Source organism: Scyliorhinus torazame, unplaced genomic scaffold (assembly GCF_047496885.1).
Source record: "Scyliorhinus torazame isolate Kashiwa2021f unplaced genomic scaffold, sScyTor2.1 scaffold_965, whole genome shotgun sequence".
In the NCBI taxonomy this organism is placed as follows: Eukaryota; Metazoa; Chordata; class Chondrichthyes; order Carcharhiniformes; family Scyliorhinidae; genus Scyliorhinus; species Scyliorhinus torazame.
In genome coordinates, this window is record NW_027308692.1 from 54,960 (window position 1) to 61,706 (window position 6,747).

Here is a 6,747-nt window from a genome sequence, read left to right on the forward strand (position 1 = left end):
GTGGGTGGACGGTGCGGTGTCTGTGTGTGGGTGGACGGTGCGGTGTCTGTGTGGGTGGACGGTGCGGTGTCTGTGTGGGGGGACGGTGCCGTGTCTGTGTGGGGGGACGGTGCGGTGTCTGTGTGTGGGGGGACGGTGCCGTGTCTGTGTGGGGGGACGGTGCCGTGTCTGTGGGGGGGGACGGTGCGGTGTCTGTGTGTGGGTGGACGGTGCCGTGTCTGTGTCTGGGGGGACGGTGCGGTGAATGTGTGGGTGGTTGGTGCGGTGAATGTTTCTGTGCGATTAGACAGCACTTTCTGCTTTTTTTTCAGATTTCCAGCATCCACCTTTTCCTTTAATGAGCAAGAAGGTGTCCAGCAGCTCGTTTCACTTCTCTGGTAAGTGTACTCTTGCAACTGTTACTTTCTACAGCATGACCTGACTACATATTTCAGTCTCACTACATCTGTTATTGAGGCCAAAACCTGGCATTCCCCTCCATTTGCTGCAGGGACACTCGACACTACAGAGTGCCACTCACTGTCACAGTTGACAATGCAAGTGTTTGATTTAAGTCTTCTACTTTGTCCTCATGTGCACTATCTCACTTGTATGCTCAAAATATAAAGGATATTTATTAATTGGATGATATTGTGATTTTTAAAAAGGTTATCAGTCAGATGTTTTTTTTATCGTATGCTTCACAGGTGCAGGTATAATGACGCCACAGGAGACATTTCATGGAAAATGGGCTTATCAGATGTGAAATAGAACACCGTCTGTGGAATACAAATACTGCAGTTTCCTTGGCAAAATCTTGAGAGGGTGCAGAGCTCGGAACCCTCTGGCTGTTGGCCCTAAAGTGACTTTAGAAAAGATAGAAAAGCTGATCATCTTTTATTCAACCTTTTATCTTTGCATTAACTTCTGTAAGCAAATACACATTAGAATCAAGATGCTTGAAAAATATTGCTATTTAGTTATTTGGGTGAATCCATGAAAAAGCACATTTTAAAAAGTAATAGAATGGTTCTATATAGGAGGCTTGTACCATCGTACCTAGAAAGAGCTGTCCAATTAGTCCCACACCCCTGACCTTTCCCCATAATGCTTTGTTCAGGGCTCACCAGGAATTTTCCTTGTATGCAATTCCTGCTGCCAATGAAATTAATTTGAGACAACTGGGTGCATTGTGGGTAAGGTGCTGACTTGTCACTGATGGGACCTGTATTAATTAGCCCAGGTGGATGAGATGAAAGTCTCCTGTGTGCTGGCAGTGTGTGGACTATGTGAAGTATGTCGGGCCTGTCATCCCAGTTCCCTGCAGATATGATGAACCTACAACAACAAAATGACCTTAATTCAACACTGCTAATTTCATTCCCAAGGCCTATGGCAATTAGGTAGAGAATGGTACCAATATCAACTGGTATAGCAGAAGTGCTGTAATGTTGGAACTGAGTAACATTGTTGGGGTAGACTAGAGGGATTTATTTTTCTGCGATAATGTGGATGCTAGTGATCTGCAATAAAACAGAAAATGCTGGAAAATCTCAGCAGGTCCGGCAACATCTATGGAGAGAGAAACAGAGTTATGTTTCAAATCAGTATGACTTCTTCAGAGCATAAAACTAGTTACACTGTACTTGATGTGGCAGAAAGTGCTTGATTCTGGTATGTATTTTTGGGAGTATGGATTTTTGTTTATTGTCACGTGTACCAAGGTACACGGAAAAGTATTTTTCTGCCAGCAGCTCAACAGACCATTAAGTACATGAAAAGAAAAGGAAATAAAAGAAAATACATAATAGGGCAACACCAGGTATACAATGTAACTACGTAAACACCGGCATGGGATGAAGCATACAGGTGTTAATGAGGTCAGACCATAAGAGGGTCATTTAGGAGTCTGGTAACAGTGGGGAAGAAGCTGTTTTTGAGTCTGTTTGTGTGTGTTTGTATCTCCTGCCTAATGGAAGAAGTTGGAAGAGTGAGTAAGCTGGGTGGGAGGGATCTTTGATTATGCTGCCCGCTTTCCCCAGGCAGCGGGAGGTGTAGATGGAGTCAATGGATGGGAGGCAGGTTCGTGTGATGGACTGGGCGGTGTTCACGACTCTCTGAAGTTTCTTGCGGTCCTGGGCCGAGCAGTTGCCATACCAGGCTGTGATGCAGCCGGATAGGATGCTTTCTATGGTGCATTTGTAAAATTTGGTAAGAGTTAATGTGGACATGCCGAATTTCCTTAGTTTCCTGAGGAAGTATAGGTGCTGTTGAGCTTTCTTGGTGGTAGTGTTGACATAGGTGGACCAGGACAGATGTTTGGAGATGTTTACCCCTAGGAATTTGAAACTGCTAAACATCTTCACCTTGGCCCTGGGGTGTGTGAAGTCAATGATCAGCTCTTTAGTTTTGCTGGCATTGAGGGATAAATTGTTGTCGCTGCTCCCTCCTGTATTCTGACTCGTCGTTATTCGAGATCTGACCTACTATGGTCGTATCGTCAGCAAACGTGTAGATGGAGTTGGAACCAAATTTTGCCACGCAGTCGTGTGTGTACAGGGAGTATAGTAGGCGCCTAAGTATGCAGCTTTGCGGTGCTGTGAGTGTGTGGGGGTGGGGGGGTGGAATGGAGCACCTTCTTCCCAATGCTACCGTCCTAATATTGATGAATGCAGACCTTCCACACTTGTATCAGGACTAACAACATCCTAACAATTTAGTTCCTGAATCGACCAACAGAGGGCACTTGTAATCTAGTAGTTGGACATGAATTGGGGAATATGTCTCCTGGCCAAGGCTATTACGTTTGAATATTTCAGGGGCTGTATTGATGTCATATGCCAAATTCATCACCGGGATAACTGCAGACAGCAGAATGCTAGTTTTCTTCCAGAGAAAACCTAATACTGTTCACAGTGCAAATGAATCGGGCAATGTGCCACCTCATTCTAACTTGTGTTTTAATGCTGTCCATTGCTGTGTGTTTTGCAATGATTTTGTTTTTCAATAAAGCAACCACTTGGAAAATTTGTCTGTTGACTTCCTATTGATGTCGACAAACAAAATATGGCACAACCCCTGCCATAAATTGTCATTTAAAAAAACAAAGGATTTAGGGATGACAATATTGCAACTTTCCTTCAGCAGGCCAGCTGAAATTTCGAGTTGTCTGACTCAGGAACTAATGTGCTTTGAAATCAACGTCTTTTAAAGCAGTGTTTTTCAAACTTTTTTCAAGCGACCCACGTTTACAGAATGACCAATTATCGCAACCCACGCCACATTCACAAGATTCTCCAGATTTACTTTTTAAAAAGTCACAACTCATTGGCACTTCTGTATTATTGAATGTAAATTGAGCTGCTGTTTCACCTTAAACGAGTTTCGCCCTGACACATTGCTGAAGAGTGTACCTCAGGATTAGTTTATTTCTTCACAACCATTGTTAGCATTTGGAAAATTGGGTGCAAGCGTTGGAAAGATTAACAGGCTCAATATTGCACAGTTTTAACAACATCATGTTCACGAGTTCAAAACCTAACACGACCTCGGATAGGAAATTAAACTCAAAACTTCAGAAATGGGAACCCTAACTGTTGAAAGAAAAACACGGTCAGACAGAATGTCACTGGACGCCTGGCAGTTCCGTTTCCCAGGTAATTATGTAACAGACTGAAAGCATGCAAAATAAAAACAATGCTGGGCTCAGCTGACCAATATGCAAAACGTGCAGACACATTCCATTCCATACGTCTGCAACATTTAACTGGCTCCTGGATACATGAGTAGTTTATTTGCCAGCTAATGCTATCCTTGGCGAATAATTGAAGTCCCGGTAAATGTAGATGTCAAAGTCCTTGTGGTACAGGAACCGATTCAGCTGATGGAGTCCATGTATCCACACAGCAGAGACGGATGCTTGAGGATGGCTACCTGGGAAGAGGGGGTGGAGAGCAGCGGGGGGCGGGGGGGTGCCGTGATGAAATATAAGAAGCGCCCTTGAAGGACAAGAGCTCCGGTGTGGAGAGACAATTCGGAAGTGGAAGAGACAATTCAGAAGTGGAAGGAATGGACATTGGGGCGTGTAGGGCTGGAGGAGGCTGTATGCCCAGCTTAACTGAGAGAATGATAAAAGACGCATGGGATTTGTTCGTGACACGCTGAACTCAAGAAATAATACAGATCCTGATGCTGAACATAGTAGCAGAATGTGCCACCCAAAGAGAATTTTCCAGGTCTCTGATGACAAACTGCCCAATTCCACTCTGGCCCAGAGAGGCAAGGAAGTCCTTCAGCCTCTATACACTATAACGCAGTGAGAATTTACCTGGAGAGAAAACGGTAAACATGGTCAGGCGATATGAAAATCATTGCTTTAAAGCTATTGTACAAAAACACAGGAATTTTAAACAAAAATATTTGAGAGAGTGAACGAGTTCTTAGTTAAGGCATTAGATGGGTTTAAAAAAATGATTGAAAGGAAGTATTACAAAAGCTGACTGAATTAAAGCTGATAAATCACCAGATCCACATCAGATAGATCTCAGGTGCTGAGGAAAGTAATGCTGTAAAACGAGCAGAGGCATTGGCCATAATTTCCTAAACCTCCTTAGTAAGGAGGGTTGTTGCCACAGGATTGGAGAACTGCAGATGCCACATTCCTACGCAGAAAAGCAATAGCCCAGCAACTACAAGCCAGCCAGTTAGAAGCAATAAGCGAGGACAAAATTAATATTTGGACAAATGTGGATTAATTGAGGAAAGACTGCACAGATTTGTTAAGGCAAGTCTTGTTTAACTAACTTGACTAAGTTTTTCTGATGAGATGACAGGGAAGGTAATGAGGGCAATATTGGATTGGATTTGTTTATTGTCACGTGCCGAGGTACAGTGAAAATTATTATTCTGCATACAGTCCAGACAGATCATTGCATACGTGAAAAAATACATAGGGCAAACCTAAAATACACACTGTAAATACATAGGCACAGACATCGGGTGATGCTTATAGGAGTGTAGTACTACTCAGTAGAGAAGATGTGTGAAGAGATCAGGTCAGTCCATAAGAGGATCATATAGAAGTCTGGTAACAGCGGGGAAGAAACTGTTTTTGAACCTGTTAGTGCGTGTTCCCAGACTTTTGTATCTCCTGCCTGATGGAAGAAGTTGGAAGAGTGAATAAGCCGGGTGGGAGGGGTCTTTGATTATGCTGCCCGCTTTCCCAAGGCAGCTAGAGGTGTAGATGGAGTCAACGGATGAGAGAAGGGTTCACGTGATGGACTGGGCTGTGTTCTCTGTAGTTTCCTTACAGTTCTGGGCCGAGCAGTTTCCATACCAGGCTGTGATGCAGCCCGATAGGACATTTTCTATGGGGCATCTGTAAAAGTTGGTAAGTCAATGTGGACATGCTGAATTTCCTTAGTTTTCTGAGAAAGTATAGGCGCTGTTGTGCTTTCTTGGTTGTAGCATCGATGTGGGTGGACCAGGACAGATTGTTGGTGATGTGCACATCTAGGAGTTTGAAACTATCAACCATCTCCACCTTGGCACCATTGATGCGGACAGGGATGTGTACAATACTTTGCTTCCTGAAGTCAATGACCAGCTCTTAGTTTTTCTGACTTTGAGGGAGAGAATATTGTTGTTTTTTTTTAAAATAAATATTTTATTGAAAATTTTTGGTCAACCAACACAGTACATTGTGCATCCTTTACACAATATTATAACAGTACAAATAACAATGACCTATTTTATATAAACAAAAAATGAATAAATATTAAATAACAAAAATGAAAACTAGCCCTAATTAGCAACTGCCTTGACACAAGTTACACCCCCCCCCCCCACCCCCCCCCCCCACCCCCGATCCTGGGCTGCTGCTGCTGCCTTCTTTTTCCCATTCCATCTATCTATCCGCGAGGTATTCGACGAACGGTTGCCACCGCCTGGTGAACCCTTGAGCCGACCCCCTTAGGACGAATTTAATCCGCTCTAGCTTTATAAACCCCGCCATGTCATTTATCCAGGTCTCCACCCCCGGGGGCTTGGCTTCTTTCCACATTAGCAATATCCTGCGCCGGGCTACTAGGGACGCAAAGGCCAAAACATCGGCCTCTCTCGCCTCCTGCACTCCCGGCTCTTGTGCAACCCCAAATATGGCCAACCCCCAGCTTGGTTCGACCCGGACCCCCACTACTTTTGAAAGCACCTTTGTCACCCCCATCCAAAACCCCCATAGTGCCGGGCATGACCAAAACATATGGGTATGATTCGCTGGGCTTCTCGAGCACCTCGCACACCTATCCTCCACCCCAAAAAATTTACTGAGCCGTGCTCCAGTCATATGCGCCCTGTGTAATACCTTAAACTGAATCAGGCTTAGCCTGGCACACGAGGACGACGAGTTTACCCTACTTAGGGCATCTGCCCACAGCCCCTCTTCGATCTCCTCCCCCAGCTCTTCTTCCCATTTCCCTTTTAGTTCATCTACCATAGTCTCCCCTTCGTCCCTCATTTCCCTATATATATCTGACACCTTACCATCCTCCACCCATGTCTTTGAGATCACTCTGTCCTGCACCTCTTGTGTCGGGAGCTGCGGAAATTCCCTCACCTGTTGCCTCGCAAAAGCCCTCAGTTGCATATACCTGAATGCATTCCCTTGGGGCAACCCATATTTCTCGGTCAGCGCTCCCAGACTCGCGAACTTCCCATCCACAAATAGATCTTTCAGTTGCGTTATTCCTGCTCTTTGCCACATTCCATATC

General features: G+C 44.6%; 1 long non-coding RNA gene across 1 annotated transcript; it reads left to right on the forward strand.

Moving 5' to 3' along the window:
• The first annotated feature begins 236 nt into the window (after window positions 1–236).
• Window positions 237–3,009, forward strand: LOC140406867 (uncharacterized). Its single transcript, XR_011939349.1, has 2 exons — window positions 237–377; window positions 687–3,009. It is a non-coding gene; the product is annotated as an uncharacterized lncRNA (long non-coding RNA).
• The last annotated feature ends 3,738 nt before the right edge of the window (window positions 3,010–6,747 follow it).